Raw genomic sequence first — 26,762 nt, forward strand, 5'->3', positions numbered from 1 at the left:
GAAGCTTGGTGGAAGAGCAACAACCCACACGCACAGGCCAGATGCCCTAGCTCTGAGTTCCAGCACTGCAAAAGGAAAGGATAAAGAGAAGAAAACAGAAATGTGACGACTCAATTATTCTATCAAGTATAGTATAACTAAGATTTATTATTTTTTCATTCTATGGTAATATTGTTGTCTTGTTTGGGGAAAATCGGGGTTTTGAATACTGATAATACAGTAGATAACATTAAGGTCATGGTGCTATGGTATACTAATGGTGACTTGGTTGTAAGAAAATGACGTAATTATTAAACCTGCATGAGGAAGTGCTTAGGAGGGATGTGTCATAATGGTGTCATCTTACTTCCTAATAGCGGAGTAAGAAAGAAGCATGTAAGCACAAGTAAATACTGAAAGCACATCCACCATAACAAAGCTCCAGCGGGGGAGTGGTAACAGCTAGCGACCTAAGCCTGCACCTAAGCCTGCGCTTCCAAGCCTGCACTTCCAGCAAAGGTGGAAATTAGATTGACCTGAGATCAGCTTAACTACTTGCTCCTCTACTCCTGAGGGCTCACGGGAATGACACATACTAATCACAAAACAATTGGACACACCCTGAGAACCCTGCGCTAAGTCATCTCAGGACCTCAATGAATAAAAAAAAAACTTAAAAATTAGATAAATGTTTTCTCCAAAGCCAAACACAACTACCAAGCAATACAACTAAAGCACGGTCACCAAAGTCACATTATCTCAGAATATGCATCCTAATAACAATCACCAAAAACTGCACCAGGGACGCTGGGGGTCCCAGGCACACAGTATCTCTCCTGACCCTTGTGACAAGGATAAGGCCAGCTCTACTATTCTCAGTGTCTAAGCTGTTCTGTACAACTCTGCATGGCTATACTTTAGTGCATAACAAGAGACCCTGAATTCAACTATACTGACTTCAAAGCCCAAGCACTCTGTCATATACTCTATGCTATTACCACCACTGTGAAATATGAAATCTAAACTAACTGGACAGACTCAGTACCCATCAAAAAGCACACAACTGAGAGGTTCTGAAGGAAAAAGCCATGTCTGTATCACTCTATGTACATGAGTATTCATATATGAACTAAGTAAGTGAAGTTAGAATTTAGCAAGATGCCCTATTTACTGCCAAATGTCAAGCCAAAAAAAAAAAAAAAAAAAAGTTATTTAAAAAGGTACCACTCAGTGTCTTAGTTAGAATTTTACTGCTGTAAAGAGACACCATGGCAACTTTTATAAACAAAAACATTTCACTGGGGATGGCTTATGTTTTCAGAGGTTTGGTCCATTACTGTCATGGTGGGAAGCACAGCGACACACAGGCAGACACAGTGCTGGAGAAGTAGCTGGGAGTTCTACATCTGGATCCATAGGCAGAGAGAGAAACACCAGGCCAGGCTTGAACATTTGAAACCTCAAAGCCTTATCCCCAGGGACACACTTCCTCTAACAAGGCCACACCTACTTTAACAAGGCCAAGAGTCCTAATCCTTTCAAATGAAGCCACTCCCTATGAGCTTGGGGGTTGGGGGAGGGGGGTTACATTCAAACTCACACTGCTGTAAATGGTTTTAATACATCACATGCAAATTCAAAACAGACACCAAGGTATTTACAGATGCTTTCACCTATAACCCTCCTCTTTTGCATTCAAAGATAAAAGATACCAAAAGAATCTGAGTGACAGTCCATTATTCAAATATACTAAACTCAGGAGGCAGAGGCAGGCCAATTTCTATGGGCTTGAGGCCATTCTGGTTTACACAATAAGTTCCAGGTCTGGCTACATAGTGAGACACTGTCTTACATCCACAGAAACACAGACACACACACACACACACACACACACACACACACACACCACAAGCAATGACATACAAGAAAAAAATTTAACTAAAAAAATTAACCTGTAATATCACTGCCATAATAAACATACTAATAGCAAAGGTTTATGCCTAGAAATCTGACCTTTCACTGATCTCTATCTCAAGGAATTCACCTCTGTCCATAGTCACAAGGCCTTCATTTTAGAACTAACTGCCTAGGGGTAATCAATGGCACCGTCTCCCTCACCTCTCACATCCATTGGCTTCTGCCTTGACCTCCCTTCTCCAGATAGTCTCATCTCACATGTATGCTATTCTGATTCTCTCCTTACCTGTCTCTCCCATCTTCAGTCTTCCCCTCCAAATTACCTCAGAATAAAGAGCATCAAGTCCTTTTGTAAGAGCATTTGACACAGATGTAACTTCAAATTTGACTATCTGGTTGGTGGATGCCTGCCTTCTCTATTACACAGACATTTTGATTATGGTAGACTATTTTACTCAATGTGCTGGCTAGTTTTATGCCAACTTGACCCAAGCTGGAGTTATCTGAGAGGAGAGAACTTCAGGTGAGAAGATGCCTTTATAAGATCCAGCTATAAGGCATTTTCGTAATTAGTGACTGATGGGGGGAGGCCCCAGGCCACTGTGGGTGGTGCCATCCCTAGGTTAGTGGTCCTTTAGTTCTACAAGGAAGCAAACTGAATAAGGCATCATGAGCATCGCAGAAAGCAACACTCCTCCGTGGCCTCTGCAGCAGATCCTGCTTCCAAGTTCTGTTAATGATGTAGACCTGTAACAATGTAGACCTGTAAGTTAAATAAACCCTTTTCTCTCCAACTTGCTTCTGGTTATGGTGTTTTGTCACAGCAATAGAAACCCTAACTAGGATGCTCACTACAATGTGACCTAGAAGAATGCCTAGCTAATAAATAAAAGTCACAAATGGATTCATAAATAGTCCTAAAAACAAAAATAAAGAGGGTATAAGGCTCACATTCCAACAGAAGGAATACCTAATGACATAAATTCTGGTAGCAGCATTTTGCAACTTAACTCCGGAACCAAAAGTTATCATATAGTTGGCAATCATAGCTTACTTAATTGATGCTAACTCATAAAATAGTCAATTTTGAAAATTATGTAAATCCTATGATTTGACTAAAAACAGGTGAATCTACAAGTCACCTACCTGGTCTACTTCTTCAAACCTGACAACCAGCCACCCTGGTCTCTAGGCTGCTAGACCATCCCCACAATTCTACAGTAAATACATGGTACCGGTCCTTCCACCATCGGCTCTCAGATTCCGTCCCCTCTCAGTGTAATCACTTAGGAACTATGCAGCCCAGCGCTTCACATCTGAGCTCTTGCCACTGCTTCACTGAAAAGTGTTTTCTTTGAATGCAGACATTGTGTGCCTGCTACGTGCATGACAAAGCAGCCCACTGGTATCTTTCTAATCTTTAGCCCCTACAATTCAGCTTTAGGGATCTGTTCACTTCATGCTTCCACCTGCAAGTACTTTCCTCATAACTTTTACTTAAAGCAATCTCTGCCCATTACTTAAGATGAAAGATGATAAATACACAGATGGAAGGATACATAGATGTTAAATATGGATGAACAGATATAAGACAGATAGATGGGTATATAAACAGAAAGATAATTAGAAACGGATAGATATAAAATTGCCACTTACATGTATTTGTTGAACTAATGCTCTTTATGCATCCCAAGATAAAGAACAAATCTTTGCAGCTTTGTTGCATTGAGAAGCATCAAAAAGAAGCCAGGCGGTGGTGGCGCACACCTTTAATCCCAGCACTTGGGAGGCACAGGCAGGCAGCTTTCTGAGTTCAAGGCCAGCTTGGTCTACAGAGGGAGTTCCAGGACAGCCAGGGCTACACAGAGAAACCCTGTCTCGAAAAACAAGAAAAAGAGAGAGAGAGAGAGAGAGAGAGAGAGAGAGAGAGAGAGAGAGAGAGAGAGAGAGAGAGAGAGAGAAGCATCAAAAAGAACTGGACTTGGGGCTGGAGAGATGGCTCAGTGGCTAAGAGCACTGCTCTTCCAAAGGTCCTGAATTCAATTCCCAGCAACCACATGGTGGCTCACAACCATTTGTAATGAAATCTGATGCTCTCTTCTGGTGTGTCTGAAGACAGCTACAGTGTACTCGTATGTATTTTGAAAAAAAGGAAAGAAAGAAAGGAAGGAAGGAAGGGAGGGAGAGAGGGAGGGAGGGAGGGAGCTGGACTCAAATTCTTTGAGCTTTAGTTTCTCCATTTGCAAAACATTGATAATAATAGCTTACTGAGTTCATATAATGTGGAGATAATACTTTGAAATTATATAGTACAAAGATGAGTCATGGAGGCAAGGTGGTCTAAGCAGTAAATGTCATCATTTCATTAAATAGTAAGACTCTAATAACTGCCTAGTAAGAGACTAAAATCTCAGGAAAAAGTCAACTTGAAACCCAAAACCCTCAGGAAAATATATTTTAAAATTATGTAGTCATGCAGTTTCTTAACCTTTTTCCAATAAAGAATTTCATGAATGAAAGAATTCTGAAAATGAATATGTTGGTTTTTGTTTGTTTGTGGAGGTCAGTTTGTTTGTTTGGTGGTTTAGAGTTTATTTGTTTGGAGACAGTTTCACTCTATGGCCCAAGCTGACCTAGAACAAACTATGTACCCCAGCCTGGCCTCAACTCATGGAATTCTTCCTGCATCAGCCTCCTGAGAGCTGGAATTACAGGCATCCACCAATACTAAAATATTATACATTTATAAGCATAAACATAATTGAAAGCATTTCAGATGCATTAGAAATAATTCCAACTCAGAAGCCTATGTTTTAATTTTCTTGATATAGATTTTATCTCTCTCTTAAAGAAGATTGACACTAAACATAGCCTGTAAACCCAGCACTCCAGACACTGAGATGGGAAGACAGAGTTGAAGTCAGCCCAGGTTGCATGGTTAGAGGGTTTTAAAACAAAACAAAGCAAAAGGAAGCAATATTAGAAACACTGTAACACAATCATTAGAAGGGGAGCTGCGAAAGTCACTTAAATTTACAGGGTTCCCAGAAAATAAGACACATATCTCTGTGCATAACATTAGCAAATAGTAATACAAAAATGTTGACAAACCTATCAGACTACTAAGAACAAAGCTTCAAAAAAAAAAAAAAAGAGTTCAACAAAACATCTTTCGATATATGTGCATCAGGGCTAAAGAGTTGGCTCAGCAGTTACCAGCACTGGCTATTCTTGTAGATGACCTTGGTTCGATTCCCATCACCCACACGGAAGCTCAAAACCATCTGCAAGTCCAGTTCCTAGAGATCAGATACCCTCTTCTGATTTCAGGAGGCACCAGACACACACATGATAAACAGACATATGTGTAGAAAAACACATAACAACATATATTTTTAAAATATATATGAATATCACTTTATAGAAGAAGCATCAACCGAGTGGCCTCTAAACTTATTTTACTAATGTATACAATCCCTCACATTGCCCAGTTTTTAACTTCAGTTCTCAAATTCTTATGCCAAATAAACCAGTCAATTGGCTTCTGACACTAGACTAATTAGGACGCTTCCCTGTTTGGAAAAATAAAAGCTTTCTAATTTGAAACTCAGAAAATACATTTCAAAGCCTTTCCAATCCCTCTGGGCACTTCCAAAGACTCATAATCTAATTAAAAACCACAAACAGCAGGCAGGAAAAATCACTCCTTTGTGTCTATCTGCTATCAGCTGACACAAAATCAATTCCAAACTCCCAAGGGAATGTAAGGTCAGAAAAGGTAAATAAACAGAAAGAAATCTTCACCTAAGTAATTCAAATATTAAAAGGCCATAAAACAATATATTCTTAGCTCCACGGTCGCAATGAACCCCATTCGAAAGAGAAATCACTAAAATATATATATATTGACAAATACCCTGAGAAACATAAACTCAAGCAGAGTCATGCTGAGCTGACCCCAGTGACGTCGGGACATCGCACGGAAGATTGTATTCTGAGTTTCCAACTTGAAAAACCCTCAGATGTGGGTGGGCATGTGAGAATGAGCAAAACCCAGACTATGAAGTCAGCAGTGTTAGTACATCAGGGTATATAGTGCTACAGATTGCGGTTACAAACAACCCAAAGGGGCAATGGGGCTACAGATGGACAGATTGAGATTTAACATTTTGCACACACACACACACACACACACACACACACACTTTTTTGTTTTAAATGAAGAGAAAATAGGCAGTGAAGACCAGTAGCACAGGAAGAGTCAATGGGTTAAAGCAGCTAGGAAGAAAACCTCTCCTGGTCAAGAAGAATAGAAGAGCTGGTCACTGGAAGGCTTACTGTTCATAAGGCGTGGAGTCGTCAAAAGATAACCCGCAGGAGGAAGCAGAATCGAGAGACGCTCCAAAACCCTCCAGGAACCCAGACGGTGGTTGGCCACGGCCCCCAAACCGGCCATTCGGAGACTACAAACACCAAGCTCCAACCTTCTTCACTCCGCCAGCCTCAAGCCCACCTCTCCGCGACACAGGACTGGATAACTGTACAGCCGCGGAGTCCCCACACCAGGGCACGCTCCGGCTCCAGCAGCCGCTCCGAACAACGCGTACGCACCGCGGGACGTAAGGCAAGCGGCCCTGCGCGGCCACCGTAGCACAGGACACCGAAGCCTCTGCAGGCCGCGGTCCTGCAGGCAGCCCTGTCCGAGACCCTAAGTTCCGGGGCTGCAAGCTCAGAGCCTAGAGCCGTGTATTTGTGAGCGGCAGGCACGTGTTAGGATTACAGCTGTCTCTCGTAGCTATAACTACTGGACATCAACTAACAACCGCCAGGCACCGTGAACGTCTGCGGTCTCGGGACTACAAGATCCAGCATGCACAGAGCTCTGGGTCCTACAACCAAGCCCACTTGGATTAAAATACTAACAGTCTATCTACTCCAAGGCAAGCTGTGGTTTGGGGTATTGGTTACATCCTGGTGGAGCATCTAGGGTCATGTGCATTCAGTCAAGAATTCTTGTCAAGAATTGTAGTGACCTGCCTTTTAAGAAATGAGAAGAGAAATACTAAATGGTGACTAAATGTAATTTTACTAATATTGTTTTCAGTAACAGACTGTTGGAGCAATGCATAAGAAATAAGAGCAGAAACTACAAGGAAAAAAAAAAATCAACAATCTCTGCTACCCGACAGTTAAACAGCGAGAGAATGAAAGCCTTCAGAAATACAAAATATGTTCTTTGAATTTTAACTGTGTTTCACGATTAGAATTGAGTGGTGTTTTGTTTGAAGATGGGGACTTGCAATACGGCCAGACTGGCCCAGAACTCATTATCTTTTCTCAACCCCCTTGTGTTAGAATAAGAGACCTGTGCTGTGACACTGGGAAAATTCATGTTATTCTCCTGAAAACGGTTGCCTAGAATTACTAGAGCAATTTATTCATCAGTCACGTGGGACAGCCAAGTAATCAGTGCAGGGGTATAACAAGACAAGAGGGGCGTTTATTAGCATAGATAACAAAGTATCTGCTCCTTTGTCTGCTTAAATAGTTTGTTTCATATTTTGAAATACAGAACACTTTCTGAGGACTTAGAGGAGATAACACAGATCTCACAAGCTGTCCTGAGCCTTTTCATAATTTCTATGACTTGTACGGGAGTTTTCTAAAAGAACAGAACTGATAGAATGAAGATATATTAGAAGGGGGTTTATTAACTTGCTTACAGGATGTGTCCAGGTAGTTCAACAATGGCTGTCTCACATTGGAAAGGCTGAGACTGGTAGTTGCTTGATCCATGAGGCTAGAGGGCTCAGAAATCCTAATCTAGCATTGGGATCCTGGAAGATTCCTAGAGCGCTGTCTTCATTTCAATTCCAAAGAAGTTGTATTTAGTACTGGCAGCAACAGGATAAATGAACTTGCCAGCAAAGGGGGCGGGGAATGGGGGCAAATGGACATAGAACAGCTTCCTTCCTTTTTATTTGGGCTGCTACCAAAAAAATCGTGGTCTAAATTTAGGGTGGGTCTTTCTACTTCAAATTATCTGATTAAGAAAACTCACTACAATGCCCAGCAGCGTTAGTCTGAATTAATTCTAGATGTAGTCAAATTGACCACCAAGATTTACCATCACACATGTACTACCAGAATGACTATATTTTAATTTTTGGCATACTATATTAACAAACCATGAGAGCCAGGGCTTGGATTTATATACTAACTACAGAAAATTATGGTATATTATATGTATACCACAAGCAGAGGCTTTCTGTAGATTTATGGTAAAACAAACTTTAATTGGTTAGAAAAGGAAATGAGAATGTCTTACATTTTTACAATTTCACACAGGAGTCACAGAGGGACTTTCTATTCTCTGACACTGGCAAGGAATCCACTACCATATAAACTGCTTTCCAGCCCCAGTGCTAAATTATGCAGTGCAAGCAAGTAAATATTTAAAATCTATGATCATGGAAAAGAGTCTGCTGCTTTTCATACTCATGCACCAAAGCGGAATTGCAGTAGGAGAGAACATTTCCAGTAGTGACTGGGAATGCTGATGAACTATAGTTAGGAGGAGTGGGATTCACTGGTGTTTGTGGTAAATAAACACGATGAAGTTACAGTGATATTAAGAAAGCTTTTGAAACATGCTGCATTTCTGGTAGACATAGCTCTAAAGCAGTTTTAATATTCAATTGTGTAAATGAACACAGAGGAGAGGTTTAAAAGTATGTAATTTATGTAACAGACTGCTTTTTAGAGATTCTTAGAGCTGCAGCACCCAGCAGTAGTCTCTCCTATAAATGTATCTTTGTCTACATCAGCCAGTTGCCATATACACAGGAGTCAAAACTGGACAGACTGCTCATTTCAACAGATGAGGGACAAAGCACTTATTAGCTGTTCCTGGAGCAGGGGTAGATTTGATAATTAGGAGAAATGTCAAGAGGACAGAGAAGAGAGCTTCAGCTTTTACAAAGTAAAAAGAAAAAGAAAAATAATACATATAACCTTGACTGCACAATCACTTAAACATTTGTTAAATTGTAACCTTTTATTAGCTGATCTACCTTCTAAAAGGTAAGAACTACCTTTTGAACCCGTCTGTCCCTCAGACTCCAAACACTATATTTTGTACAAACCAAAAAGTTCTCAGAGTCTCTTAGTGTGCACAATGATGCCAGAGGCTCTACAGCATCCTTCTCATTAATACTGTTAACTTTTGTCAATGTGTGGGTTTTATTATTGTTTTGTTTAGAGTCAGGGTTTTTTGTAGCACAGGATAATCTGTCTTAGTGTTTCATTGCTGTAAAAAGACACCACGACCATGACAACTCTTATAAAAGATTTATTTAGGGCTGGCTTACAGTCTCAGAGGTTCAGTCCATTATCATCGTGGCCAGAAGCATGACAGCATACCTGCAGACATGGTGCTGCTGAAAAAGGAGCTGAGAGTTCTACGTCTTGATCCAAAGGCAGACAGAAGGAGACTCTTCTTCTGCGAGCAGCCAGAAGGAGGGTCTCTGTTGTGAATTGCTGTTTGTATTTTCTGCTCTCGAGGGAGAGGTGCCCCGAAGAGGAGTAGATCACGTACTCAGGCAATTCCAAGTGCAATCTTAATTGGTCGAATAAAGGCTAGAGCCTGTAATTGGACAGTAGAAGGAAAAGGCAAAGATGAAAGTTTAAGAGAAGGAGGAAGAAGAGAGGACAAGACAGAGGATGGAGGGGGAAAATGGAGGTAGAAAAGGTTGAAGATGGAGCAGAAGCATAGGCTGGAGGAGCTAGGAATTTCATAGCTGGACAAGTAGCTAGGGGTCTCATAGCTGGACAAGTAGGTAGGGATTTCATAGCTGGACAAGTAGCTAGGGGTTTCATAGCTGGACAAGTAGCTAGGGGTTTCATAGCTGGACAATAGAGTAGTGTAGGGCATAGTTGCCCAATCTAGGTGTTCAGCTTGTATTCATATTAAGTTGTGTGTACGTTGCATGGGCATATTGGGGTTGGAGATTTACTGATATAAATCTGGCTGATATAATATAAATCTCTAGTGTTTTCCTTTCATAGGGATAGAGGGAGCTGAGTGAGACCAAAGTGTTGGCTTCCTCAGACCATCCAATGGTGTTGGCCTGAGGAACACAATTGGCTAGCTCTAGGTGTTTTCAGAAAAAACTGGTTTTGGTCAGCTTAGCAAGCTGGTTGCAGGAATCAGGGCCAGACAGCTGCTTAGGGCTAGCCATGGGGAATAGGCAAAACCAACGTGGTCAGCCCCTAGTTGGAGTTAGCATGGTTTTTAAAAATTACATGCTACAGGTCTCTTCTGCATTGGGCTGAGATTCAAAGCTTCCCATGGGCCAAGCATATTCAAACCACCACAGTCTCCAATTCACAGAGTGGCAGAGAATGGCCTTGAACTCCTTATTCTCCTGCCTCTAAATCCCAAGTGCTTTCAATGTACTTGGAATTCATTTTATTTGAGCTATACACCTAGACACCTACTATTTATTTATTTATTTATTTATTTATTTATTTATTTATTTATTATGTCTTATTGGGTTTCTCAGGCCTTGAACTTACTCTGTAGCCCAGGCAGGCCTTCTGCTTGCATTCTGCCTGCCTCAGCCACCCCAAGTATTAGATTACAGGTCTATGTTACCAGATTCAACTTTAATGTAACATTAGTTTTGTGGTTTTGTTTTGAGAAATGTTGTTGCTTTGATTTGCTTGTTTATTTGTTTGAGACAGGGTCTTATTGTGTAGCCCTGGCTGACCTGATATTCACAGAAATCTACTTGCCTCTGCCTTTTAAATGCTTGGATTAAAGGTGTGTGCCACCACACCTGGATAATATAGATTATTTCTAATTCGCATGCTTTTCCTTTCATTAGTAATCCAAGTTATATAATAAAATAATGATTCTAACCAGAGTATTTTATTAATCAGAATGCCACATTTGATAACCATGAGCAATTTCCTGGAGCTAAGATTGCTCATTTGGTAAAGTACCTGCCATGCAACCGTGAGAACCTGAATTCAGACCCCCAGCATCCACATAAAAGACAAAATGGAAGTGCATGTCTACTCCTGTGCTGGACCAGCTAATGGCAGATAGGTAGCTTCCAGGAGCTCATTGGTCAATAAACCCCACTGAATTAACTAGCTCAGTGAAAGCCTTCAACTTCAAAAAAAAAAAAGTGTTAAGCAATTGAGGGGGGAAAAACAATGTTAACCTCTGGCCTCCAGATGCATGCATACCCATGCATACACACTCATATGAATACATACATGCACACAAACACAAAAAATACTCTAACATCTGCAAAATGCACATTTTTCTCAGCAGGTACAAAATAAATCACATTTTAAGCCTTAGCAAATATTCAAAAATCAATTAATTTCTTGTATCTTATCAGATCATATCTGCATAAAACTAGAAACCATGCAAACACATGGAGATTGAACAAAACACTTTCGAATGCTTGGTGGGTCATTGGATAAATCAATGAGGGCAATGAGAAATTCTTAGAGTCAAAAGAAGGAGAAGATAATTTGGTAAAACCTTTGGGATATGAATAAGGCAGTTCTAAGAAGTTTGGTGATTATGCCTATATTTGCAATCATGAACTAGGCATGGGGGTACCACCTGTAGTGCCAGCACTTGGAAGGTTGAAGCAGAAGAACCATGAGTGTACAGGCTGCCTTAGCTCCATAAGGAGACACTGTCCCAAAACAAACAACAATATCAAGGAGGTCTCAAATAAATAACCTCATGTTGCACCTAAAGACACTAAAATCATGAGAATAAGCCAGACACAAAATTAGGGGAATGTAGCAGGATACTTATTCTGCTACATTGTATTCGCAGTGGAGCTCAGTAATTAGGCAGTAGAAGAGGAGGTGGATCTGGGAGAGAAAGAGAGGAAGGAGAGGGGAGAAATAGAGAAAGGGGAGGGGAGAAGTAGAGGAAAAGGAGGAGAGAAAGGAGGATATCAGCCATGGAGAACGATGGGTCGAAAGCTGTCCTGGGTAGCAACTTCTATCAAAAGGTTAGATACTGGGTAACAACTCTCATTGTGTGGACATCTTGTTGATTGAGAATTTCTAAATATATAAATCCTTTAGATAATCATTAAGCTTTAAGAGTCTCATTTCTACTGGGTACTGCGAGGATGGCAGATATTGTCTGGGGTTCAGCCAAACTTTATGGATGCAGCGTGGGGGATTTGCAGAGCCATACTGCATCTCATGAGTGCCAGGGCCTGAGCATCTAGCTAGCTGGACAGAGCCCCTGTCAGATCCGAGGAGCAACGGGAAAGTGGTGGCTGCCCAGGAACAAGCCGGACCAGGCACTGTTTTCTAAATATCATCCCCTACAGGAAAAAGTAATTTTAAAAAGGATCAGGGTTGAAATAAATAAAGTAGGAACAAAAAGAGCAAAAGATTTATGAAAAGAGGATTTAGTTATTTTAGACGATGAGTGACCTTAATTAAAACTGAAAAAAAAAAAAGAAAGAAAGAAAGAAAGAAAGAAAGAAAGAAAGAAAGAAAGACATAAATCCATAAAAGTAAAGAAAGGGGGCTTAGGTCTTTAATAACAGTGAAGCAAAAAAAAAAAAAAAAAAAAAAAAAAAAACCCACAAACAAAACTGTAGGATTAGATGGATTTTTAAATATTGTTGCTTGTGTTTTAAATATTGTTGAGTGTGTGTGTGTGTGCACGTGTGTGTGTGTGTGCACATGTGCTTATATATATGGTCATGTTCATGCCACACTGTTCGTGAAAAAGTCACAGTTGGACTTGCAGCCAAGTGGTTCTAAGACAGGCTCAAGTTTTCAGGCTTGGCAGCAAGCCTCTCTACTTGCTGATCTGTGTTGACAGCCCAAGATCAGACAAGTTTATTGTTGTGTTCTACTGTACCTTTAAAGATCTATCTCCAATGCCCATCAAACTATTCTATAAAATAGAAAGGAAAGAAATGCTTCCAAACTATTTCTATGAAGCCAAATTTTTCTTGATGCCAAAACCACAGACAGAAAAAAATAGAGATTAATTTTCTTAATGAATGTAAATCTTCAACAAAACACAAAGCAAATTCAATAATACAGTGAAGAATTGTGCACCATAGTTAAGTTGCTTTTATTCCAGGGATACGAGGACTGCTTAGAACATGCAGACTGGTAACTGTGATATAGCACACAAGCAGAACCAAGGACAAGTCACATGTCCGTCTCCATCAATGCAGAAAATATCTTTGACAAATTTCAGAAACTCTTTCATGATAAAAGCCCTCAAGAAACTAAAATTAGAACTGAGGAGACAGATGGCTTAGTGGATCAAATGCTAGTATGGAGGCTGGAGTTTAGATCTGAAAGGGGAAAAGCCAGCCAGGTGTGGCTGTCACATAGAATCCTGACATTCATGAGGATCCCCAGGGCATGCTGGCTAGCTAGACTAGTCATACTGGAAAGCTCTGGGTTCAGTGAAGGTCCCTGCCAAAATAAATAAAATGCAGAGCTATTGAGAAGACACTAGATATCAATTTTTAGCCTCCACATACATGGGCATGTATACTCATACACATGCATCCACACACATGTGAACATGTATGTATACATACATGTATACAGTCAAAGAAAGAAAGGACCAAACTTTAACATAATAGTTTCTATACAACAAATATATTGCCAACAAAATACCAACCAGAAAATGTCTTTCCAAAAGTGCTTCCTCTAAATTCAGGAGTGAGACAAGGGTGTCCACTCTCTCCAATCTTCAGGGCTTCAATTCTTCACCTGACTAAGACAGCAAGAGAAAGAAATAAAAGAGCTATAAATGAGAAGGCAAGAAGTCAAACTATTCCTATCTATAGACAGTATGTATGATCATATATTTCAAACTTTAAAGATTCTACAGAAAGTACCTGACCTTCCTTGGAAATTAGTGTAAAGTATTAAAAAGTACCATGAATTTTTAAAAAAAAAAATGTTTATAAATAGCTTATAATAATAAATGAAAATAGGCTTTAAGTTGTTGGGATAAGCAAAAACAGGTGAATGAAAGTCAAGACCATTTCTTAGTAGAGCCAAGTGGCAACTTTCTTGATTCTGTTTGTGTTCCCATCTGTGATTCGGTATTCATGAACTGGCGTGTTTACACAGATGGATATGCTGACTGTGGTGAGCAGTCTTCAGAACGGGCCCTGGTGACACTGGATGCCTTGAGTTTGCTCCATTGTGCAATCACCTCCCCTTGAATGTGACTTAAGCCTCGTGGATGGTGTCCAACTACTAAAACATAAAAAAAAAAAAAAGTGCTGGTTGCCATTCCCATGACTAGGTTGCATAAACCTGTGACTTCCAGCTTGTTTGACCAACTCTCTGAGTTTGGGTCACATGCTCCCATGAAGCAAGTTGCTAACGTAGGAGAAACGAGAAACCATGTAGCAGTAGCCAAGGAGGAACTAAAACTCTCAGTCCAGCCACCCCAAGGAACTAAACACAGTCTTCCCATGGCCGCACCTTCAGATGAGCGCATAGGCCTTGGTCTACACTTGGGCATAGACTTTATTAAAGACCATGAAGCAGAGGCCATGCCCAGATTCCAATTAAAAGTTATAAAATAATAAATATTTTTCCAAACTACAACAAATTGAGGAAGTTTGCTATACAGAATACATATCTACGGTGTGGCTGAGATATGTATGATACTAAATAGTACATATACAAATCTATATAGATTAGTGTGTAATAAGTTATGAAGTAAGGCACCAGTTCTTTACATGGGCAATAAGACAGGCTTTGACTATTAGCCACAGTAACAGGCTGGCAGTCTAACTGGGCAGGAAAACATTTGCCTTGTGTATGTGACACTCTACATTCCCATCACAAAACCAAAGTAAAAGTAAAATAAACATTGAAAATTGTCTGATCTTTCTAAAATGTTTTTTAAAGGTTATGTAAACATTTTTCATATTAAATTTTAATTTTATTTGAGTCTTTTTAATTTTAATGGACTAAAAATATATTTTTCCATTGAATTTTTAAATGACCCCCACACACACCCCTTTTCCCTTAAGTCCCAAGTTTAAAAATTAACTTTTTAGCAGGGGTGGTGGCACAAACCTTTAATTCCAGCACTCAGGAGCCAGAGGGAGGTGGATCTCTTTGAGTTCCAGGCCAGCCTGGTCTATAAAGCAAGTTCCAGGATACCCAGAGCTTTTATAGAGAGAAACACTGTCTCAGGGGGAAAAAATTAACATTTATTTATTTATTTATTTATATTTTGGTTTTTCGAGACAGGGTTTCTCTGTGTAGTCCTGGCTGTCCTGGAACTCACTCTGTAGACCAGGCTGGCCTTGAACTCAGAAATCCGCCTGCCTCTGCCTCCCAAGTGCTGGGATTAAAGGCATGCACCACCACCACCTGGCTTTAACTTTTTTTAAAAAAGATTTATTCCTGTCAGATGGTGGTGCTGCACGCCTTTAATCCCAGCACTCAGGAGACAGAGGCAGGCGTAACTCTGAGTTCAAGGCCAGCCTGGTCTACAGAGTGAGTTCAAAAAAAAAAAAAAAAAAAAGATTTATCTATTTTTATGTATATGAGTGTTTTGTTTGCATGCACCAGTTGAATGTTGAGTGCCTACAGACAGTTGTAAAGCACTTAGCCATCTCTCCAGCCTCTAAAATTAACCCTTGAATACCTGTATTTCAGCTAGGAATGGCTGAGATAACTGTAGGCGGTGTCACATTAATGAACATACACACATTAGCAAAATTGCTTAAAATCAAGCATGTCAAGAATAGCAACTTACATGCATATAATGTGAGATTTTAAATTTTACAAAATAAAGTAGCCTCCTAAGCTAACCTGTTATTTCAGGAATTTCTAGGGGCAGGTTAAATTTCACCCAATTGTGTATGGTTAATTGGTTGTTTTGGTTTTGGTTTTTTGTTTGTGTGTTTTTGTTTTGTTTTAGACAGAGCCTCAAGAGCACAGGCTAACCTCATAGTCAGTCCTTGAAAATGGTCCTAAACTTCTGATCTTCCTGCCTCTACTTCCTGAGACTGGGACTACAGGCATGCAACACCACACTCAGTTCATGTGGTTCTGGGATCAGTCCTAGGAATTTGTTCACACCAGGCAACACTCTTCGGAGTCACATCCAGAGCCCACCAGTAGCACTTTAAGATTCATTTTGTTAAGGCTCGTTTTGATGGTTTGAAACAAGAGTCAGTACTAGGGTCCCTGTAGATCAATAATGTGTGCTTCGTGATGGATATTTCTTCCCATAAAATCACTAATGGGCTATAAATCCTAATCTGTATTTCAGATTAGCCAAACACCAAAGCCTTTGGGGTGGCTCTATGTGCAAGGCATCATGCTCTTTCTGGACAAGCTGCTGGGATTGCTTCTAGCGCAGAAATAGGAGACATTCTTCTGATAGTATTCACGATAGTACGGCTGCATGTCATGGAATTACATACCCCTGAGGTACCACTCAGGATCACCCAGAATGACCAGAGGACTTCTATTCAGAGTCTGGGGAGCCAGAAGCAGAAAAGGGATTGCCACAGGGCTGGCATTGCAGCCGTCTGAGTTTTAGCCTCCATTGGACTAAGACACCGTGTGGGAGTTCTGAGGTAAGCACTCCACACCAGTGAGAAGAAAGAGAGGCCAGGACAGCTCCTGAAAACTTTGACCCTGCATCCAGTTCAAATTCTCATTTTATACTTTAAAACCACAACGTAGGATGGGCAAGCAAGCAAGATTTTACAGAAGCATACGTGACAGTCAGCAGGGTGTTAAGGGCAATGACCCATTGTCTCTGTTGTTTTTCCAGGTCATTCTGTCACAGGTAGCAAGTGAAGTCGTGCTTGGCAAATATTCAGTTCAAACAGTGCTTTAAGTACATCACTAAATAAAAACAATACATAAGAATGTAATAATTGGTCTTTTCTAACGTATTCTATTTCACCATAAACCAATGAACACAAAATGGTACATAAAAACAGTGGTAGAAATTAAATACTCAGAAAATAAAACTGCCAATCAACAAGTGGAACAATGGACTAAATACAGTTTCCATAAGAAGGAACACAAATTAAAATTACTTTGTGACACCACTCACCCAAGTCAGAATGGCTGTCAACAGATGTCAAAGAGGACATGACAAGAGATGTCAAAGAGGACATGAAGAAAGAGGAAACATAGTCACTGCTGATGGGGTGCCAATTAATACAGCCACTAAGGAAATTGGCATGGAGGGTCCTCTGAAAATTAAAAGGACAACTACCACGTGACCTGGACATCCCACTCCTGGGTAATGGCCCAGAGGGCTCTATATCCTACCATAGAGACATTTGCATATCAGTGTTTATTACTGCTCTGTTCACTGTAGCAAGGCAGTGGAATGAACTAAATGTCCATCATCAGATGAAATGAAAACCTGCTACAGTTATAAAACAGAACATCACTCAGCTCTAAAGAGAAACGATCCAGGCATGGTGGCACACACCTTTAATCTCAGCAGATAAGAAAACTGGCAGGTGGAGCAGTGAGTGAGTGAGACCAGTTTGATACACACAGTGCGCTCCAGGCCAGACAAACCTCCATAGTGGGACCCTGCCCCCCCTCCCCCCCAAAAAAATCCAAGAAGGATTGAAAGGGTTTCAGGACTGGAGAGATGGCTCAACAATCACAGCACATGCTGCTCTTCTAGAGGACCTGGGTTTGATTCCTAGTGCACACATAATGGTACATACATCTGCAGTTCCAGTTCCAAGGTACCCCCTTCTGACCACCGTGGGCACCAGGCATGCAAATAGTATACATAACGTGCATGTAAGCAGAACACACATATAAAAAATTGAATAAATCCAATAAAAATTTCAAAATAATGTAACATTTAGGAAAAGATTGCAGGATAAATGGGTGGAGTTAGATTGTACACCGAGGTAAAAGTCACCTGTTCTTCATACACAGATCCTAACCTATAGTGTGTGTGTGAGAGTGTGTGTATGCACGCGCATGCTGCTGCTCTACTTGGGACTACAGCAGAACATTTAGGAAGGTGAGCAAGTATCGGCAGTGTTGGATGATGAGGGAGGACAGAAAGCAGCCAAGGACACACGAGATAGAAGCTAATTGGTTTTCTAGTTTTAATTCTACTCTGTCACAGAATTTTCTTTCAAGCAATTCCCAAGCATGAGTGTATTTGTTATAAATTGGGACCAATGTATTAATGACACCCTCCTTAATTATGAAGCATAGTGCCGTGTTTCTGTGGAGCAAACTTCCCCTGAAGTGCTCAGTCTCCTTTACTGGAGAACAGCAAGCAGGCATAAAAACCTAATGAATTAAACCTATTTCGTTTAGTGGCCAGTAGATGGTGATAGTAACTTGATATTTGATTTTTCAGTTTTTTTCTATGTTAAAAGAATACTTTTTTTTTAAATGGGATAGACCTACTTCCACAGGAATTATGGAATGAGTTGACCTATATTCAAATAAGGCTTAACACCCACAGTAATAAATTCACATATAGAGGTATCTGTTCTGTCAAAAGTTCCGTATTTTAAACTTAATATTGTTAATAGCTAATAAAATAGATCTGAGACCACTTTTAGCTGGAACCTAGAATTTCAATCTGTCATAAATGAATTCTGTGTGTGTGTGTGTGTGTGTGTGTGTGTGTACACGTGTGTACAGTGTTTGAATTCTGACCAGGGCCTCACACACATGCAGAGCGAATGCTCCATCACCAAGCTACATGTCCAGCCCTTGGTGTTTTGAGACAGGTTCTCACTATGTAGCTCAGGTTGCCCTTGGACTTGGTACATAGCCCAGGCTGGCATCAGACTTTTCCTCTTTCACCCCAGTTCTACTTACAAGTTCTAGAATTATAGCTATGTGACACCAAACCAAACTGTGTTATGTTTAATAGACAATAATTTCTAGTCTTTCTTGTCATCAGATTTCTTTATAATAACTTTAGATCTGGCTGACTCTTCTTGCCATTTTTCCTTATATTACACAGCTCTGTGATAATTTACAAACAAACAAAAAGGATGTGATGAAACACCGTGAGCAAAATCTATTTGGGAGGGATGGGTTTGACTTCTATATCCTGAATCACAGTCCATCAAGGGAAGCCAGGCTAAGAACTCAAACTGGACCAGAACCTGGAGGCAGGAACTGGACTGGAGACCATAAGTGAGTACTGTTACTTGCAGGCACCTCATGACTTGCTCAGCCTGCTTTCTTATAGACACCAGGATCACAATGCTCAGGACCGCAACCCACAATAGGCTGGGCTCTCCCCCAACAATCACTAGTTAAGAAAATGTCCTACAGGCTTTCCTATAGTCTTATTGGGGGGATTTTCTCAGTTAAGGTTGACTCCTCTCAGGTGAGTATAGTTGGTGTCACTAGCTTCACTGCTAACTCCTCAGATGTGGGAGTTCTATACCATTTAGATATGCACACAAGATATCTGTGGCTATACAGAATACAGACGCATCTACCAATTCTACCTAGTTGTGCTTCTGAAAACTTGTAGGACTTATTTTGTCATATGGAAGTCTCTAAGCCTTGAGGCATGACTGTCTTTGCAGAGGGATCTCCATCTCCAGGCCAGGCCAAGGCGAAGACGAGCCTCTTCATTGGCTTTGCACAGATTGTGCACATGCCAGAAAGGGGTCTCAGGATACTGTGCAAATCACCTGGCCTTTCACTATTTGGAACTGTCTTTTGTTTTTATCTTATCGAACACATGGTGGAGGCACCGAGAGGGAGCTGCAGAGGGGGAGGTGAATTCAATCATCGTTTCTATAAAAGTTCTACCAAGAGTCAGACTCGCTAGATCCTTGGACTCCTCAACTTATTCCATAGGTGACCCTAAACCTTGGATATCCCTTTAAACATCAAGACAAGTGTTCAGGCCCTTGTACCCCTTTCACCAGTCTTTGGATGCAGGCTGGCCTCAGGGAAGCCGAACAGTCTCAAGTGAGGTGCCAGATTCACTCAGGGAGCCTGGACTTGATGCCAACAATCCCAAGAGCTGAGGAAACCATGCCTACTACTCAAGGTGCTGACTGGCTTTGGCACGTCACTAAATCCATTTCAGACTGGCTTTTGAAAAAGAAAATGAGATCCAAGGAGAAGAAATTAAGCTGGAAAGAAATACTAAAACCAACTGGAGCCCACCAGTCGGTCAGCTTTGCCATGGAATTCTTAATTCCATCTTCTGTATAGACTGTCTGAAATTGGGGTTCTGTCCCTTGCAACTGAGACTTCTGGTTAGCGCTCATACTGTCTGAAGCAAGCCGTGGGCACTGTTTTCTGCCTCCAGCACGTGTCACAATATCGGTGTCATAAGCAATTTGTTTTCACACCTGTCTTTCTAACTAGACTGTAAAATTCCTTTGGAGATTATAATTGATTCATCCCATCTCACACATCAATAACAATGCAAAAATGAACATAATTAGTATAATTAGTAAGTTCTTACTGAATTAATACAGAATGCAAAACAATAAACAGTGCCTGGACATAGATTTTGGAGCTCACAGATTGCATAAAGAAAGAAAATACAGTCCAAAATTGAATTTACAGGCACAGTTCTTGGGTTCTCAGACTTCACATTTCTTCTCTTAGCCTGGTCAAAGTTATAACTCAACCTAAGATTCTCAGATTTGCTTTATTTCTCTCTGTCTCTCTCTTTGTCTCTCTCTGTCTCTGTCTGTCTCTCTCTCTCTCTCTCTCTCTCTCTCTCTCTCTCTCTCTCTCTCCTTCACTCTTTGTTCCGTGCCCCTTCCGAGTCCCCTGATGTTCCTCACCCCTTCCGAGTCCCCTTGCCCGCAAGAGAGACACGGGAGGTAGTGTTCAGGTAGTTACTACAGCGAGGCTTTATTCTTGTATCAGCTGAATCGGAAGACCCCAAGCCCGGAAAAGGCACTGCTTATATGCACCCTAGAGTGGCATGTTCACTTCTGATTGGCTGTTCACTCATCACCCCATATTACGGCCGGGATGGGCAGTGACTTGGCGCACTTTCACCTCTTGCACCTGCGCAGTTTAGTTGTTTACTTGTGGGAGCACCGGATGCCAGTGCCATCTTGTAATGTCGAATGTTGTCACTGCTCGCCGAGGCTCCCTACAACTCTCTTTCTGTCTGATATAACTGAGTTCAGAGGCAGAATGAACTTCCTATGACTTCTCTTGGTTTCTTTTCTTTGATTTTTCTGTTGTCCTTAAAGCTGACTCATATGATGGCCGCCCATGCTTTCTGTTTTCCTCTGTACATGTTACCCAAGAGGAGAAAGACATCATTTGGAGCAAAAAGCTGTCTGCCCAAAAGCCCCCAGCATATACATTTTTGTGTCTAATTAGTCTAAGGTGATTAATACGGTCTAGGTAAATTCACCCAATGAGATGGCAAATTGACGAGTTCAATGATCCCACTAAAGATAGTCTCCCCGGGACCCACTTCTAGAACGGAGTATGATCCATGACTGAAGTTAGGAAAGGGCGGTTCACATTGAACATCGGCAGAATTGACACAAGGATCAAACATAGACTCAGGCCAGCAAACATAATACCTGTTACAGAAATCAGCACTGGGGTCAAAGCCAGAGATTTTGACTCAAGCCCAGTAAGAGATGGCCAAGCCCTGGGCAAGAAGTCAGCAGAGTTCAGAGAAGTGGCCAGACTCAAATGCTGCTCAAAAGGCAGGTGGATGGTGCCTGATGCCTAGCTGGCTGGAAAGCTTGAAATCAATCACAGATGACTCCAAAATGGGAGTTTTCTCTTCCAGCCTGACATGGTTAGCCTAAATGTTTTCAAATGTACTGGCCTGGGTTTTTACAGCATTGGCTAAGCTAACCTGAAGAGTTCTCTCTGGTTCCTATGGAGGCTGCAGGCTTCCTGCTGTGACATACTGCTTTTCTCTGCCACACACCTTCAAACATCAAGTTTATGTCTACAGTAGCTTCTTTATGCACTGTACTAGACAAAACTGTCTTGACACTAACCATTGGTGAACACTGTCAAGTTCGAAATTATTGAAGTAGTTTTTGAAGTGACAGAAACTAACTCTTTTACAATAGGAGACACAGCTGGGGTGGCTGCCCCATGGACAATTCCCCTGTGGCCCTTTCTGACTAGAGATCCCAGATGTCAGTTCAACATCTGGCCTCCCCGATAGTCACAGCAGTTCAATATGGCATTTGGGCAGTTGAGGGGCATAGAGTTTGTTTCTAAACACTCTTCAGTTTGCAGCTGAGGAAAAAAAGTCACAGGCTGAGGGGATCGAGCAGTGACCAAGCACTGTGCAAGGCCTTGAGCTCAGTTCCCAGCACCAGTGCATACTCACACAAATCCAAAACCAAGCCAGCTGAAAATCCAGCATGGATGAACCAGGGCCCATGAAAACCTGCCCAAGTTTGAGTAGCTTTGGTAGTTGGTATGTGTTGTGAATGTGTGGGTAGGAAGAATCAGTTTCCTTCAGGGATGCCCCGCCCCCTCCCCAGAGGATAACCATGCTCCCAGAAGTTGCCCTTTACCCACAAACATAAAGTTGGGAAGGAACAGTGGGAAGGGGGAGGGGGTTAGAAGAGAAATTGGAGGGGAGGGAATAGGGGTAGGAGTAGATTTAATCAAAATACATCACATGAATGTGTGAAATTCTCAAAACAAAACAAAAAATCACTGAAGAAACATACTTGGAAAAGAAAGGGTTACGTGATTGTCGATGGCAGTGTTATTTCTACCCTGGATTCTGCCATTACTTTGGCCAGATCTGTTGCTGACCTTTCTGTAATCCAATCACATGCTCCACAGATCACATGCTCCACAGAAGCTGAGATCTCAGGTGGCTGGCACATGACCTCCAGGCTCCGGCTTATTGTTGAGCTAGAGACTTGACGAGAAGGTACAACGACAGGGGCCAGCTTTACATGCCCACAGGAAATAATTTTAAAACCAGACAAAAGATGAGAACCAATGGACCTCAGACCCTGATCATGAAACAGTGAGTGGTCACTGATCTCTAGGCAGAGAAAAGAACATGTGAGCCTCAAGATCACCCCATTTCACTTGCCTGGAGAGTTCTCTACTATGTCTCAGGAACTAGGGATTCCATAGAACCTTGTGTTTTCACTGAGATCAGGGTCTGGGAAGGCTGAGGTAGCGAGAATCCAGAATCCGTGCAGCATATCAGAGAGGAAATTGCTCCCTAGAAGGATTGGCCTGAGTCTTACTGATGTCTCCCTCCCACTTCATTGCTCAGGGAAGTCTGAGTCGTGTGTGTGTGTGTGTGTGTGTGTGTGTGTGTGTGTGTGTGTGTGTGCCTGTGTGTACACACATGTACCTAAGACTGAAAAAAAACCACAAGCTTCCATCATCTTCTTTGAGCATCTTCATGTCTGATTTGAAAAGTAAACAAATACACCAAAAGTTATAAATAAGGTTTTGAAATGAAAATCAGTAAGTTCCATGTTTTTTTTTCCAGAAATCATTACAACAGGTGTCTGTCAGTTGCCACCAAAACCTCTTAACCAATAACCTGACAATTCCACTTCTCGGTTTATCTTTAAAAGAAAAAAAGACCTCCAATAGTTTTTTTTTTTTTTTATCATGAGAGGGTTTATTATTTTAATGTTTATAAATGACAAAAGTTAGAAACAAGCTAGATAACTTTTTCCATGTAATTTACGATGACTTTCGTTCTATAAAATACTGTGTTAACAACTAACAGGACATTTTAGTGTCTTACTTGTTGACACAGAAATATGCCCATGAATACCAGGTTATAAAACGGGTTTGTGTGGAATTTCTAAACAAAAATAGAACATATATATGAAGTCTGGAAAGCTATATCTCAAAATCTCAGTAATTCTTCTTTCTGGCTGGTAGACTTCCAGGAGAGAGAGAGAGAGAGAGAGAGAGAGAGAGAGAGAGAGAGAGAGAGAGAGAGAAAATGCGTGCATGTGCGCACACACACATGTGCACACACATGTATATGCGTGTCTGTCCGTATCTTCCATGTACCCCAATCTCCAGATATTTTCCTAAAAACAGAGAAAACATCTACGGCCAGCTGAATAATTCATTTATTATTCATATAAAACTCTTATTTCCCCAGTTCTTAGATCTCTAATCAGAATCATTAGTACATTAAGACAATTGTGCACATTGATCAATAATAACCAGTAAGCAAATGACTGCTTTCCCACTACTGTCCTCAGGAAGAACTGTTACCAGTTAAAATAATGTGCCCAGTAAGATAGGAGCAGAGCATTTTAATACACTTACTAAAACACATCAGAGCAGCTTTCTCAAGGTCCAGCTGATCCAATGCCTTGGCAAACAACACTGACAGTGACCTATGTCCGGAGGGAAAAAGCACATGTCACGCCTAACAATTTGATGTCCTAGATTTACCAGAACAGAACTGATTTCTTTTTCTTTGTTTTTCCACAGCTAAGGTCATTCCTCTCTTGGCATTTGACTTTCATGCCCTGGAATCATTTTTTATATATAAATAAATTAGTTTATTTGAATAGAAATCTGTGGCTAAATTATAAGTTATGCTTTAAAAACAATTTTTAGACTCATTTTATTTTATGTTTAGGAGCACTCTGGCTACACTAACCTAAGTGCACTGAGTGCATGCCTGGTGTCCCCAGAGGATGGAGAGGTGTCAGATCCCCTGGAACTGGGGTTACAGACAGACAAGTGTAAGCTACCATATGGATTTTGAAAACTGAACCCAGGTTATTTACAGGGGGCAATACTGTTCTTAACTACTGAGTCATCTCTCCAACCCCCAAATTATAATTTCTACTTTTAAAAAGATGACCATCATGGCACTAGGGTTGGAACAATTATTTCCCAAATAAAGTAATTGTACACTGGTAGATACAGCAAACTTACAAGAAATATGAATGTTCTAGATGTTAAGGATCCAGCTGGGGGTCTGGAAAGACAGCTCTGTGGGTTAATGCATGCAGTGTATCTGCAAAGGACAAGAGCTGCTTTTGAGCACCTATGGCAGATGGCCTACAACCTCCTATAACTCCAGGCTCAAGGAATGCAACATTTTCTGGCCTCTAAAGACACCCTTATACATGTAAATATACACACATACACATAAACAAAAATAAAATGAACTTTTTAAAAATCCATTTGTACCCAGGCATGGTGGCATGTGTCTTTAATTCCAGCACTCTGGAGACAGAGACAAGAAGATCTCTTTAGTTTCAGCCCAGACTGGTCTACATATGAGTTCCAAACTAATCAGGGCTACACAATGAGATTCTGTATACTTAATGTTCAGCAACCATCAGACACTGCAATGCTGAATTCTCAGTTTGAACCATAAATATTTATGATCCAAAACACAGCAGGTGACAATAGTTCATAATAACCTATTATATATCTTATGAGGAACTAGAAGAAAGGATCCTGAAGGCTCTCAAACGAAGACACAAGGAGACGCCGATGTTAATCACCCTGAGTGGGTCAGAGTATACTACACATGTGTCAGAATATTATACTGGACCCCACTGACATACAAACATACCTCATGTTGAGAAGTGGGGAGAGGACATGGAGGCAGATGTTCACGTGTCTCCACCAGTCAAAGATAGTTGATATATCTAGGCTGGGTATTGGGTTACACTTCTGATTGAGCATTACCAAACTTATAAAGCCTTTGATTAACATTTAAAAAATTGTATAAAAGCAAAAAGGAAAAGGGGGCATGGGATAGGGGTTTTCTAGGGAGGGGAAATGGGGAAAGGGGATGGCATCTGAAATGTAAATAAAATATCTAATAAAAAATACCTCATGTTGATAAAAAATAAATTAATACTATGCAAGTTAAAAATAAAAAAAAACCAGAAAACTGAGCTGTTCGGCATAAAGAGGAATTGAAAAGCAGAAGTTCTTATAGATTTGGTTAGTTATTCTTGCTTTTATTTACTGCAGGAAAATTAGAATAAGAAAAAGTGGAAGTCGCTGCCGACTTCCCTGTAAGAAGGACGTCTAGTGGAAAGCTGGTATGGTGAGCATGCATGTAGTTCAGCACTGGAGAAAGGAATTCTAAATCAACCTGGACTATATAAAAATTCCCTTTCCCTAGCTCCCACCCCTAAAACAAGCAATGTCAGCATGCTATGCTTTTCTATATAGTGTGAAGAGCAGAGTGTGTTTTCCCATACTGTGAAGAATGTCTCAAAGCAAATCATTCTGATCAGCAGAATAACAGCCCTTTTTCTGGCTGTGCACGGGGTTAGGAGAAGTCAGAGTCAGGGCCAAGTATCAAAATGGAGAAGATAAATGTTATCAGACCAGGAGACTATAGCACAGGGCCAGAAGGAGAAGCAGAGACCAAACACTGTTGGATACGGAGCTGGTGGAGTATCTGAGCTCAGCAAACCTAGGGAGCCTTGGAGAACAGCTAGACAGGACTGACTGCCGTCTTCACTAGCTAGGACCTGTTGGGTCTCAACTCTAAGAACCAGAGTGCTTTAGAGCGCCAGAGTTACTAAAACAATTAAATTTAGAGTGTGTACATTTTGGTAAGCTTGTGACAAAGGTTTTTATTAAACCTTTTATCATCTAAATTATTTATTTAAAATTGTTTTGTTATCTGAATTTTCTTTCTTTCTCTCTCACTTTCTTTCTTTCTTTCTTTCTCTCTCTCTTTCTTTCTTTCTCTCTTTCTTTCTTTTTTAAATTTTGAGGCAGGATTTTTCTGTCCAGTCCTGTCTATTGGGGGACTTCCTCTGTAGACCAGGCTGACCTGAAATTCAGAGATCCACCTGCCTCTGCCTCCAAGAGCTGGTACTAAAGCTGTGTACCGC

At 40.9% G+C, this 26,762-nt stretch overlaps 1 protein-coding gene across 3 annotated transcripts in view; it reads right to left on the bottom strand.

Moving 5' to 3' along the window:
• Atg4c (autophagy related 4C cysteine peptidase) overlaps window positions 1-6,598 on the bottom strand; it is a 64,354-nt gene extending 57,756 nt beyond the window's left edge. Inside the window, exon 1 of one of the 3 annotated variants that reach the window (XM_034503572.2) lies at window positions 6,235-6,598. The gene's annotated coding sequence lies outside the window, so the exon portion shown is untranslated. The remainder of the gene's footprint in view (window positions 1-6,234) is intronic. The other 2 variants (XM_076934625.1, XM_076934626.1) reach the window with 2 other exon arrangements.
• Between the last annotated feature and the right edge of the window lie 20,164 nt (window positions 6,599-26,762).

Source organism: Arvicanthis niloticus, chromosome 5 (assembly GCF_011762505.2).
Source record: "Arvicanthis niloticus isolate mArvNil1 chromosome 5, mArvNil1.pat.X, whole genome shotgun sequence".
NCBI lineage: Eukaryota > Metazoa > Chordata > Mammalia > Rodentia > Muridae > Arvicanthis > Arvicanthis niloticus.